The sequence below is a fragment of the Camelus dromedarius genome, chromosome 9, assembly GCF_036321535.1.
Source record: "Camelus dromedarius isolate mCamDro1 chromosome 9, mCamDro1.pat, whole genome shotgun sequence".
Lineage (NCBI taxonomy): Eukaryota > Metazoa > Chordata > Mammalia > Artiodactyla > Camelidae > Camelus > Camelus dromedarius.
The window spans coordinates 28,112,529-28,125,456 of record NC_087444.1 but is presented as its reverse complement, the minus strand read 5'-3'; the positions used below and the strand labels follow the sequence as shown (position 1 = coordinate 28,125,456).

At 46.2% G+C, this 12,928-nt stretch overlaps 1 protein-coding gene across 1 annotated transcript in view; it reads right to left on the bottom strand.

Annotated features, from left to right (window-relative positions):
• MAF (MAF bZIP transcription factor) overlaps positions 1–12,928 on the bottom strand; it is a 344,322-nt gene that overhangs the window by 135,995 nt on the left and 195,399 nt on the right. The window lies entirely within an intron of this gene.

Here is a 12,928-nt window from a genome sequence, read left to right as displayed (position 1 = left end):
CTTTAAAATCGAATTTTTCATCACTTAGAATGGCACTGAATAGCCAATGAAAAAACACTGTGGCATTTCGAGAAGGAGCCCATGGGTGAAAGGAAGAGGCTTTGTATTGTAGTGTCATTAATGATACTTGTTCCCTTGCTTTTTGAATAAAGAGCCTGCATTTTCGTTTTGCACAGGTAACCACCCTCCTGGTCAAAATAGTCAGATGATTACTTTATGTCTCTATTTCTTTAAAAACACACACACACACACACACACACACACACACACACACACACACACACACTCAAACTTCTGTTTTGACTCAGGTAAATATTTGGCCCGGTTACTTTCTGGCATTGTAGCCATGACCTCTACAGATAAGTAACAGAGAACAACTCCTCGACTAGCTGGTGGCAGCCCACTCTCTACGCAGCCAAATCTCCGATCATACTGTGTTCACATTTATTTTCCTAACTATTCAAAGGAAAAACACTGTTCCATAAAGGAGTTTTGGGGAACCCTGCCCTCAGCCCTCAATGAGAAACTCAATCCCCCAAGACTCATCTTTTTCATCTGTCAGGTGGTGTTTCGAGCCCCTCCTTTAGGGAGATGGGGAAGATTCAAGCACATGGAGCAGCACTGTCCAACAGAACTTCCAGCGGTGATGGAGACGTTGCATGTCTATGCCGTCCAAGATGGTAGCCACAGGTGGCTACTGAGCCTTCGAAGTATGGCCAGTGAGACCAAGGAACTGAATTTCCTGGTTCATTGAATTCTAGTTAATTTCAGTTCACAGGGAAGTAGCCACTTGTGCCTAGTGGCTACCATCCTGGACAGTGCAACCCTAGTGAATGCAAAAGCCTGGCGGGTTGGAGGCACTCAGTAACCCAGCACCCTGTTCCTTCTTTCACACTGCTCCTGCAAGGTCTTTGCAAAACCAGACTCCTGTCAGGGTCCTTCAGCTCTCACAGGACTTGCCAGCAGCTAAGCACTTTCAGAAAAGGATAAAGTTTGACCCGACTCTAGCCCAAGCCAATCCGTGATGCTCTGTGTCACCACACACTCCATCTGTCCAACGAGTGGCAAGTGCAGGAAGACCCTTCCTGCACGGCTGCCAGCAAGCCTGCTCCGAGCTGGAGGCTTCCCCATCTGGGCACTGCTCCCTCCCCTCCAAAGAGGCAAAGGAGGGTAACCTTGGGCTCCAGAAGGGAGCGTGGGGATCGCTCAGGCCAGGAATTGTTCAGAGGGCCAGCCTCGTTTCTATCTGGTCTGGGAGCCAACTCGTCTTATAACAGCTCCCGAAGAAACCACTTCTCCACTCTTGAGGCTCCAGGTCTTGTCAGCTTAAAAGCATCCACAAGAGAAGAGGATGGCTTGTGTTAGGAGGAGAGAGCAGGGTGGTGTCTAATTTTGAACAATCCATACAAGGTCTCTAGACCTTTTCTAGAGCTCACATCCTATGAGTCTAGGATGGAGTACTTTAGGGAGTGATCCATCTGACAGCAGTGGTTTTTAGCATGTGAATGATCTTGGTCAGTTTTCACAAAGGCGACCCAGAGGCATCTGTGAAGTGCCTACTGTGTACAGTCATTACACTCCTCAGAGTGTATGCTACAGTCCTTTTCTAAACAGCCTTAAAGTCCCCACCAATATGGCCCCTGCTACTCTCAGGCTTCACCTCTTTCCCCCCTTCCCTCTGCTCACTCCAGTCACAATGGCTAGCTTGTGTTCCTAGAACATGCCATTCAGGCTCCTGCCTCAGGACCTTTGCATGCGCTCCTTCTCCACATGACTGACTCCTTACCTCTTTAGTCTTTGCTCAAATGTCAACCTCCTAGTGCCCCAAGAACAAGCCTTCTTTGACCTTCTCTCCCAATTTAAAATGGGAACCTCTCACCTGCCACTTTCTACTCTGTCTCCTACTTTATATTTTTATATTTGACATCTCACTGTTTAATGCACCGTAGTTTTTTTTTTCCTTTTCTGGTTTCTTTGTTTATTGCCTGTCTTCCCTGCCAGAAGGCAGAATCCACAAAGGCTGGAACCTTTACCTGCTTTGTTCTCTGCTGTGTCGTCAGCACCTAGAACAATGATGGGCACAAGGTAGGACCTCAAGAAGTGCTGGTTAAATGAACTCTCTCTCATTTAACCCTCACTATCAACTCTTCACCCCTTGTGCTTAGAGCAGTTAGCTGCTTAAAGTTTCACAGCAAATAAGAATCTAAAATTCATGAATTCTTCCAACAAATAATTTTCAAGCATTCACTCTGTACTGGGTGCTCAGGTACAAGAATGAACAAGACACACAAGATCCCTGTCTGTGTGGAAATAACATTCTAGTGACTCCAGTGATTCTCAAGAGTCAAAGTCAAGTCTGTCTCATCCCAGGGCCAGACTTTCCCACTGCAGGACACTGCCTTCCGTATCCAAGCAAACATTATTACACCCCAGGGGACTAATTCTGCTGTTCTTCTTGAAGACAGGAGGATACTCTGATATCACAAATCCTGAAAAAAAGGAGGAGGTGTATTTCCACAATGTTTAGTACGTTGATGTGTTTGCAAACATTTTCTTGGTTTTTCCTGCAAAGGCCTCAAGGATGCAGACACTCAAAACTTCTGAGTTTGTGTTGATGGAAGTGATTTTGGAAAAACTAGCCGGGCCTCTCACTGACATTTGGAAAAGTAGTCATTCCAAAAGCAGCCTCGAATCAAAGGCCAGAGGGCAAATGGACAAATCTCAGCCACTGCAAACGCTCCCATCCTCCATGATGCGGAGTCAAGGCTTGGCCACGGGACACACGGCTAATCTCAAATCGCGAAAGCTCTGGACAAGAAGCGATTGTTGTGACCTGAGCCCCAGCTGGAGTGAAGCAATCACTTGAAAGGGAAGTGAAATTCAGCAAATGCCGGGCCTCCAAATCCTCAAAGATGGGCTCCTCCACAGGCGACCTCTCCCGACCTTCTGAAGCTGTCCTCTGATTGGCGTGCCCGGGGAAATGGCACGGGAGTGACTCAGCCAGGAGCCCGAAATAAAATGCTGATAGGAAGAGCTTGACTCACCCACACCGCTAGTTACTGGGCCACCCGGGGGAGATTTAGAAGTCTCTCTCCTCCAAAAGTTTCCCTCCCCAGGGGGTTACCTGGTAAAAGCACGCTCAGCAAATTTCCAGGTGGGAAAAGGAGTGGTACTGAGACTCTCCCCGCCGGGGCTGGGAACATGTAGAGAAATAATGTTGAAAGGCACTTGGTTAAGAGTCTTTCCTCTTTAGACTCGGCTTAGAGATTGTCTGCTGATAGTCTCAGTGGGCACAGGGCGGGGAGGCGGGGAGGTGGTGAGCTGGTGTCAGAGACAAGATGCTCTTGTGACACCCTCAACTCTGGAGCACTCGGTATGCAGAGTGGTCTGCTGACAAAGACATTTCTGGACACAGAGATCCCGAGTGGATGTGATCCTGCCCACGGGGAAGCTTGCTCAGTGGCAGCCAAACTGTTCTTGTGCCCCTTGCAAGGACATATGTCTGTCCTCCTGAGAGACAGAAGCATCTGTAAGAAGCAAAACCCAAGCAGGGCCAGTGTCTTATCTGTGTCATGGAAAGGCAGTGCCACCTCTCCAGGATCTTAAGGGACATGAGGGGGTCACTTCATCCCATATTTGAGCCATCGGTGAGATCTGCTGTTATGTTTTTGTTTTTTTCCAAAGCACTGATCAGACTCACTACATTTCCAGTTCTATTCCTCACTGTCTTGCTGGGACAACTGAAATAAACTCGAGAATCCATCTCCCTAGTTCCACTGCTGCCCTCACTCTCTCCCCATAATTCTGCTTCTGTGTAGTAGCCACAGTTTTCTACAGCATCTCCATTAAGTCATAATTCCCTGACCTCCCTTCAGTGACTTCTTGTGTCTTCTGGGGATCCACTAAACCACAGTCTACCTCCAAGTGCAGTGCTTTAAAACAATCAGAGTCTAATTGGAGCTATAGATGTGTGGCTCAGGAACCAGTCTCAAATCTCAATTTGTGAGACTGGGATCATCCAGATGGTTTTCTGCTTTTCACCGAGTCGACTGAGGTCACTCGAGGGTACTCAGCTGGTGGACGGCCTGGCTTGTACGTTCCAGAATGGCTTTACTGGCCTCTCACTGACATTCGTACTCATTCCAAAAGCAGCCTCAGGTGGGTGCTTTGGTGGGGTGGTTAGAGGACCAGGCTCAGATGGGATTGCTGACCAGAGTGTATATATGTCATCACTCCAAGCATCCAGGCTTAGGGTCTGCTGGCTTCTTACATAGTGGCTTAGGGCTCCCAGAGAGGGTTTGAAAACAAGAAGTCGAAGCTGCCCCTCCCTGAGGCTAGGGATCGGAAGCCGGCGGTAGCATCACTTCTGCCATATGGCATTGCTCAAAGGAGACAGAGAGCCTCTCGGATTCAAAGGAAGGGGATGCAGACGCCAGCTCTCAGTAGTAAAGAGTGTCCAGGAACATGTCGCCATCTTTAATTTGGCACCCAACCACACTCAGAAAGACGTCCACTTTCTGGGCTGGCCAAAAAGGCGCTCATGATCTAGCCCCTGACTGCCTGATACCATCTCCTTCCTCCCATGGCACCTGTAGCCTGATCCACAAACACACCAAACTCTCCCTTCTCACCTCCAGCACTTCCCATGTCTCAAATGCCCTTCCTCAAACTCTTCCCACGCTGGCTCCTCCCCATTATTCAGGTCTCAGCTCATGTGTCCTCCTTAGACTGATGACTCTCACCAGCGTGACCTCCCAGTGAGCCTCTGAGCTCAGCCCACTACCACTGAAAGCATCAGATGAGAATGTTCTAGAAGATCATCAGCTTCCCTTTAGGGATCAAAAGAAAGAACTAGAACATGGCTCTAGGAAGGGAGAATACATCTTGTTCTTGGATAGAAATGAGTTTAAATTCTGCCTATTGGTAGGTTATTTACCAGCCCACTTCCCCTCGCCAAAAAAACAATAATAACAATAACAACAACAAAACAAAAACAAAAAACCCAAACGCTTTACTTTTCTCATCTGTTAAACATAGATAAGCAACTTTCACCTCAAAGTATTGTCATAAGAAAAAAGAGTGAGATTGCCCACGTGCAAGCATCATATGGAGTGCCCAGACACAGGAAAGGTTCAATACATATTTGTTAAAAGAGAGAGAAAGTTTTTCCCCCCAGGGGCAAGGCCTATGGCAAGCGCTCATCTCCTTATTACGAGATGTTCTGGTTTAGCCTCTGAGTTCCAGATGGTTTTTTGCTTAATGTGAAAGCAGGAATCTCAGCGAGCCCAGGTCAGAAAATTCGATGCCCCATGTTCCTCGTGGGGAGGGAGAGGATGGGGGGGGGACCTTTCCAGAGTAAACAAGCTTAGGAACTGGAGGAGCAAACACATAACTGGCAAGAAAGATTTTTTTTAATAATAGATGCTTAAAAATGAATCCAAACAAGAGAAATACACCCACTGAATAGGGGTAAGTGTAATGTCTATCATGAACTGTGATCTATGTCTGCTCTGAGACCAGCTCAACAAAAGGCCAAATTTTCTTAAAAGCATGTTAAAATATTAATAGGTAGCTGAAACGGTTTTCTTGCAAGGGCTGCCAGTCTTTGGAAAGATTACATCAGACTGGAAAGAACTCGGAGAGGCTCTGAATGTCTTCGCAGGGGCGACCTACAGGGGGTACCTTACAGTCCGCTCCGACAGGGCAGGCTGCGGTCTGGCGGGCACCTCCCTGCCAGGCTCCATTCGTGTGAATCAGAATGACTGAGAAACTTCATACTAGACCTCAGGATCTGTGATTCACTGCCTCTCGCGGGTTCTGCAAGCCCTTATGGGGCCCACAGAGGCCGATTTGGTCTTCCTCCAACTTCTCTCCCTGGCCTCTTCTCCCACCAGGCTCCCCGTCTCAGTTCCAGCGCCATGGATGGCTTTTCAGACTCTCATACTTACCTAGTTCCCTCCTGCCTCAGGACCTTCAACCCACTCTCACCTCTTTCTAGAATATTCTTTCCTCCCCTCTTAACTCCTTTAGCTGTGTCTTCCTCATCTAGGTCTCTGCAAAAGGGCTGCTTCCTGTAAGCATACCTAGACACCTCTACAAGGGGCACGGAGGACCTCCATCACCTCTCCTTGCCTGTTTTCACATGAGCAGCCCGATGTGGGCATGGGGAGAGTGGTGGTGTCATGGGACACTTTTAGCCTCTCTTATAAACTCTGTAAGGGCAGGGGTTGCGTGGCTGTTCACTCACCATTGCATCACCAGCATCTAGGAGACTAGGGAACCAATAAATAACTGTGAACAGACGAATAAATCCAGAAAAAATGCCCAACCCAGCAAGAGAATCGAGCTCAGCCTTACGATTCTGAGACTCAGTGTTGGGATTCATCGCAATGTTTGATTCGTCTTTTTGGTTTGATCTGCCAGAGAAGTACTCAGCCCCCTTCACTGCCTTGCCAGTGAAAATGCATCAAGGAAGGGGAAAAAGTACAACCCCGAGAAGGTGCACCAGGATCTTTGACCTTAAGGTGACTTTGAGCGTCCTCATGCCCCATCCGGTCCTTTGAGAGTTCTTTACACGTCAGTCATCCTCATTGACTTTCCTCCAAAACCTACTGGGATAAATGGCGCTATTTCCCCCTCAGCTGCCTAAGCTCAGAATCTCAGTGTCTCCTTTGGCTCTTGCCTCTGCCACCAATGGGCTGATGAGCCCTGTTGAATGTTCCCCCGCCCTCGCCACGACCTGTTCTTTCCTCTCCAGCCTCCGCCTCTGCTTTAGTTCCCTCCCCTGCACTTCGCTCCTGAGCCGCTGCACTTGTCACAACGGCCTCCTGACTTACTTCTTACAGCAGCCCCCGCCACTTATCCTTTTTCCAGTGACACCTGGTAATATTTCTAAGTTACACAGCATCCATTCAGCAAGTGTTTACTGATGTTGCTATCACAGGACAGCCACTGTGAAGGCACTTGGGGATGTAAGGCCACACGTGACCTCCCAGAAGAGACAGGTACGTCACCAGTGGCTGAGGGGAGGGGAGTGACTCCTCTCAGGGGAGACTGAACAGGCATGGTGACAGGGGAAGTTGGAAGAGGCTATTTATTCCCTCCCTCTCTCCCTCCGTTCCTCTTTTCTTCCTTCTGCTCTAGCTTTGTCCGTCTCACTCACTCATTGAGAAAACACTCTGGTGGTAGACCAGATAAACAAGAAAGATGTTAGCGAGCGGGCAGGGTGGAGGGGGTGTGCGTATGGAAATGAACATGATATAGAATCACCCTTTATTTATTTATTTGCATTTTGGTGTCGAAACCTGGAAATAGTGTGCACATTCACGTGTGCGCATAAGCTCACCCCTGTCCATACTGGGGGTGGGGTGTTGAGTTCCTCTAGGGTGAGAAACTTTGTGATCCTCAAACCTCCACACGTAACATAGAGCAGGGACGTAGTAAGTTCTTGGTGAGCATTTATGGAATGAATGAAAGGAAAGGAGAGGGAAGGAAGGAAGGAAGACAGACAGACAGAAGGAAAGCAAGCAAGCAAGCATAAAGTAAAGGGATAACTGACCTAGTGTGTCAAGGCAATGAGTACACAAGAATCAATCTCTGTCAGCCAGAGAATTCTGATGCCTCAAGTTGAAAAGAAAATTCCCATTGACCCGAAGGCAGGACTCTTCTGGAGCTGTGCCTGCAGAAAAGGGCTCAAGGTGCCGATTCTGTACAGCGTAGAAGAGACGATCCCTCCTCCCTACTGAAGCCCACCCCTTTGCTCCCCATTGCGCACATCCCAGAGGCCCAGCGAGTTCGCTCAGAGGCCCCGCTGCTCTGCAGATGAGAGAGAAACTGGGCTCCGTGATTCCGTGCTGTCCTGACGTTCTTTGGCAGAGGGGATGGTGTTAATGATGATGATGGTGATAGCGTGAGAGCTGCGGCTTACGGCACGCATCCTAGGCACTTGCCGCACTGCCCTACACAGCTGGCTGGCAACCCAGCAAAAAAGTAATCATCAGCATCTCATCACCAGTGGGGACACGGAAGCTCAGAGACACACACGCACAAAACCTTATTGGAGTTTACACCCCCTCAAAGAATCACCCCTTTCTCTGCCCTTTTACTTTTAAGCAAATCCCAGTTTACTCCCCGAGTGGTTTCCAGCCTCTGAACCCAGCGTGTTCTGGGAAGCACAAGAAGGACTTCGAAAGCAATGATGGAAACACCAGCAGTGTCAGAATATCTGAAATATCACGCTGGAGACGCAGCTTCACAGCGAATCCTTCAGAGTGGGAAAGAAGTCAGACAGTAGTTCAGTTTCTGGATCCTCAGAAACTGGTCTGCAGACTTCTTTCCAAATATTGCTACTGCCTGGGAGAACAGTGAAGCAAAGATTACTCCAAATATTGTTGGAGAGAAAAAATAAAAGCAAAACACCAGAAATGTTACTCCTTCACACATATTAGGATTTTAGTTTTAGGTTTAATGTAGTTGGCTGTGTTTTTGTGTGTGTTTGTGTTTGCCTCTTTCTGTTAGTTTTTTTTTTCCCCCAAGTTTTGGGTTTTTTTTAGAGGGGTGGGAGATAATTAGGTTTATCTATTTATTTAAAAATTACTTATTTTTTTAACAGAGGTACTGGGGCTTGAACCCAGGACCTCATGCATGCTAATGCTAAGCTCTACCACTGAGCTATACCCTCCCCTATTCCTTTAGTTTTATTCTAACTTTTCTTTGTATCTATTACACAAAAATGAGGGTAGCTTCCATCCTGATCTAAATTCTTTAAATCTTTTGGGCTTTTGCCTTGGACAAATGGAGTTTTCAATATTGCTATTTTTTAAACTTACATATATATATATTTTTTACACTGGAAAAGTCATTGTCCTATGACCCAGGAGTTCCACCCCTGGACAAACTCCCGTGGAAATGCTTATGTTTGTTGGTCAAAAGCCGTGGGTGAGAAGATCTGCAGCAGCACTGCAACTGGAGGACCACCTCCGCCGCCACAAAGTCCGTCAACTGTGTGATGCTACAGTCACAGAACGGAACACTATGCAGCAATGCAAATGAACCTCCTGTAACTAAAACATGGGTGAATTTCAAGAGCAGGATATTAAGGGAAAGAAGTCAACAGGAAAAAAGTACTTAACTTTCGATTTCATTATTATAAAATTCAAAAGTAGGCAAAAACAAGCTGTTCTGTTTCTTAATCTGGAACATGTAAGGTACAATCACCCTGTTAAAACTCACTCAGTTGTTCACTTATGACTTGAGCCCTTTCCTGTATGTATGTTACAATCCAATACCTATTTTAATGAAAAATAATCATGCATGATTAAGAAAAGAAACAGTGATAAATGAAACAAAGGAATAAATATGTATCCATATTCTGACCACCAGAGTGATCACTGTATTGCTTATATCCTCCAAGTCTTTTTACATTTATTTTTAATGTATACATCCTCTAATTTCATTATTTCAGTTGTTAAATTTAGTAAATCAATCAGGCATATACTAATTACTTATCTCTTTGCTTACTGTTGAACACTGAGATCTCTGTTACTGGTATTATAAATATCGCCATAATGGACAGCTTTTACCTACAAGGAATTTACGTGGAATGACTGGGTCAACTGGTATACATTTTTAGACACTATTTATAAAGAGTCAATAGTCTTTTAATTTGCATTCAAGTAAAAAGAAAGTGAGTCCTTCTCTCAGGACGATTGCCCTGGCTTTCTCCCATAAAATATAATTTTCTCCTTTCGAAGGAGGCATAAGCTTTTTAAAAATCAGATGCAGGTAATGATTTTAAGATCATTTGAGTAACATCTCTGGATCATAGTTGCTGGCATGAGTAATTTCTCTTCTCTCCTTGAAGGGTAAACAGCCTTTATATTGCCTGCCAACCTCAAGCGATTGGTTGTGCCTGGCTGGAACGTTTAGAGTGTCCTGATCCATTAGTGATGCCTGCCATGATGCTGAAATGGGAGTGCAGGATGCAGGCTGTGTGTCTGCCAGTCCTCTTCCACGGTATCATGACAGTGCATTTAGCTGATATCCTGTTCTGTCGCTGCATTTATGCAGTCACCAATGTGGAACTGCCTGACAAAAGTATACCTAAGACTGTAACAGAAGTAGTGTGTTTCTTGATCTTGCGTAAATGCAACACACACTTGCATACATACACCACACACTCCTAGCAAGAGTTGTTTTAAAATATAAGCACCCTAGCTCAAGTCAGGTAATCCTACATGAAATTATGTTATGTTTTCTTTTACTTTCCAGCTAAACTTCATTGATTTTTTAGATCTCTTTATGACACAAATGATTTATCCTGGATGTGCGGAACAGATCGCTTTGAACAAGTGGAATTTGCTAATCGCAGGGACTGACAGTCTTACCCTTGACTTCCTGCTTCTCTTGGAGAAAGGGAGATGCAAAGAGGGACAGTGTATCTTGGGTCTGTCTGAACGTATAAAATGGCCATCACTACAGCTAAAGACCAGCTGCTCCTGGCTGAGGAGCTCTAGGCTGGAGATAGCTATTCATCGACTGAGAATCCTGTTTTCTAGTCTGCAGGACAAAATAATACCACCTACCTCAAGGGTAGTTGTGACTATCAAGGAGCATGAGAGTTATAATAGTAATGACATCAACAACAGCAGTGGCTCCCATCATGTCTCTTAGGTACTGGGAACTGTGCTACCCACGATCTTGCTTAATTCTTCCAACAGTGACGTGAGAGCTCTAGTATCTGTATTTTATGGAGGAAGAAATGGAAACTCAGAAGGAGTAAGAAATGTGGTCACAGCTGCTTGGCTAATTAGGCTATTTCTCCTCCTTGCCTGAACTGCAATGATATGCTCTTTCCAGAGTCATATTTTATAGCTTTAAGAGTGTGCCTGGAAGAGAACAAATAGTCCATCAGTGGTCTCGGGTAATGATTCGTAGCACCACGGCTGCAGACTGATAACTAAATGTACTTCCCGGAAGTAGCATCAGCCCCATTGTACGGATGTGGAGACTAAGGCCAAAGACTCAAAGCTCACCTCTGGCAGAGCCACGCACCAGTTCCAGTCCCAAAGCACACACTCACCAGCCACTGGCCCTGCAGCTCTTGCACTCTGACTCCTTCATCGTCTGCAAGGCGACACCTGAAGTTGCCTGCCAAGCCTGGGCTGGCTGGTGGCAGCCTTAGGACTGGCCATCAGTTGGATCTTTCCTTACAGTCGGAATGTGATAGGAAGGATCTGTGCACAGAGCCTGTTCCCAAAAGCCTCTCATACCTGGGACCAGCTGCTGCTTGGGAGCCCCACCCCTGCTCTTGCCCCCGTGGACAGAACAGAGGGCTCCTGCGTGCTCACTAACCTCTGTATTCAGTAGCCAGCAGCTGCAGCTAGAGATCAGGGCTAAGGAGAAACCATGCGCCCGCTCGCCCTACGAATCACGTGACTTCCTATTAACGGTACCGCTCGTCTTACCAAACTGATATTTCCTGTAAAGGGTTTAGACTAATTGTGGTTTTAACAAGGGTAACATCATGCATTTCTGCGAGAGTGAACAACCATAGGTCAGACAGCCAGACAGGCAGTCTGGAAAACAGATCCATATTCCGAATCTTTAAGGCTGATATGAAACCCGGATAAGTGTGTTTGTGATGGGGAAGTTAGCCTGGGAAAATCGGACAGGAGAGAAGAAAACTCTGGACAGGAGAAACTGCCTGGCAAATAAGGATTCCTGAAAGATGGAGCACTGTATTTCTCCTTGGTGTTTATGTGAGAAAAGCAACCTATGAAGACTGGAGAGCCTAGACTCTGACAGATGATGTCTCGACTGTTCTTGGCACAAGGAGAGTCAGACAGGTTTGTGGCGGCTGTCACTCTCTCCCGGGTCCCATGCTTCACATCCAGACGACATGATTGCTGATGGCAATCATCTCTTGGAGAGCAGCTCTCTTGGCTGCACTCTTTCTCAACAGCTTAGAAGCCCTGCTATCGTTTTGCTCAGAGAAAGGCAGAGGCTGCCTTGGAGAACGCATTTGCCCAGACTGGCCTGTTACTCTGCAGAACGGATACACTGTGACTGAGCTCAGAGCTCTTACACTCAACCTGAGCCTTGAAAAACAAAATGAAGATGCGAGAAAGGTTTGAGCTTCTTCCCTTAACCCATATCTGGCTCAACAGCCCCCTTTTCCTGTTAAGACGTCAAATGCGATATGACAGGGTACCATTTATCACTTAGACATCCTCCACTGCTTCCTCTTCCTGTACCCTGTCTCTTCCACTTACTTTAGGTCAAACTAAGACATTTCTTACAGGGGAGCATTCAACTTGGGTGACACTTTACTGATTCTGAATCTTGTTCCAAAATGCCACAAGCAAAGTCGCCAGCCTAGAATATCAACACGTCAGAGGGTTTTCATTTTTCTCGGCACAACTCAATCATTTTTCTTCCAGCTCATCTAGGCATTTCATTTGGTAAATTGGTGTCCAATCCTACCAGAAAAATTCAAAGCAGCTGCTTTACAATACTAAAATCCACTTCCCTCTCGCCCTTGGATTGATTTAACAGAGAATGCATTTGCATGGATTTTACACTGGATCTGTCCAATAGAACTTTCTGCAAGTGTGGAAATGTTCCATATCTGCGCTGCCCAATATGGTAGCCACTTGGAGTGACTGAGATTTGGCTATTGCAATTGAAGAACTGAATTTTAAACTGTGTTCATTGTAATTAACTTACATTTAAAATTAAATTCAGATAATAGAAACAATATACAGTAGAGATTGGTTAAAAAGGTCAGACCCTGAATTGTGCTATTGATGGAAAGGCGTTGAAATTTATTAAAAAAAACTTTCAGTTAGCCATTCATCTGTTTTCTCCAGCCACAAACACTGGTAACACATCTCTGTGTTGCGCCCGATCTTACTTTTGTTGGCTTGAA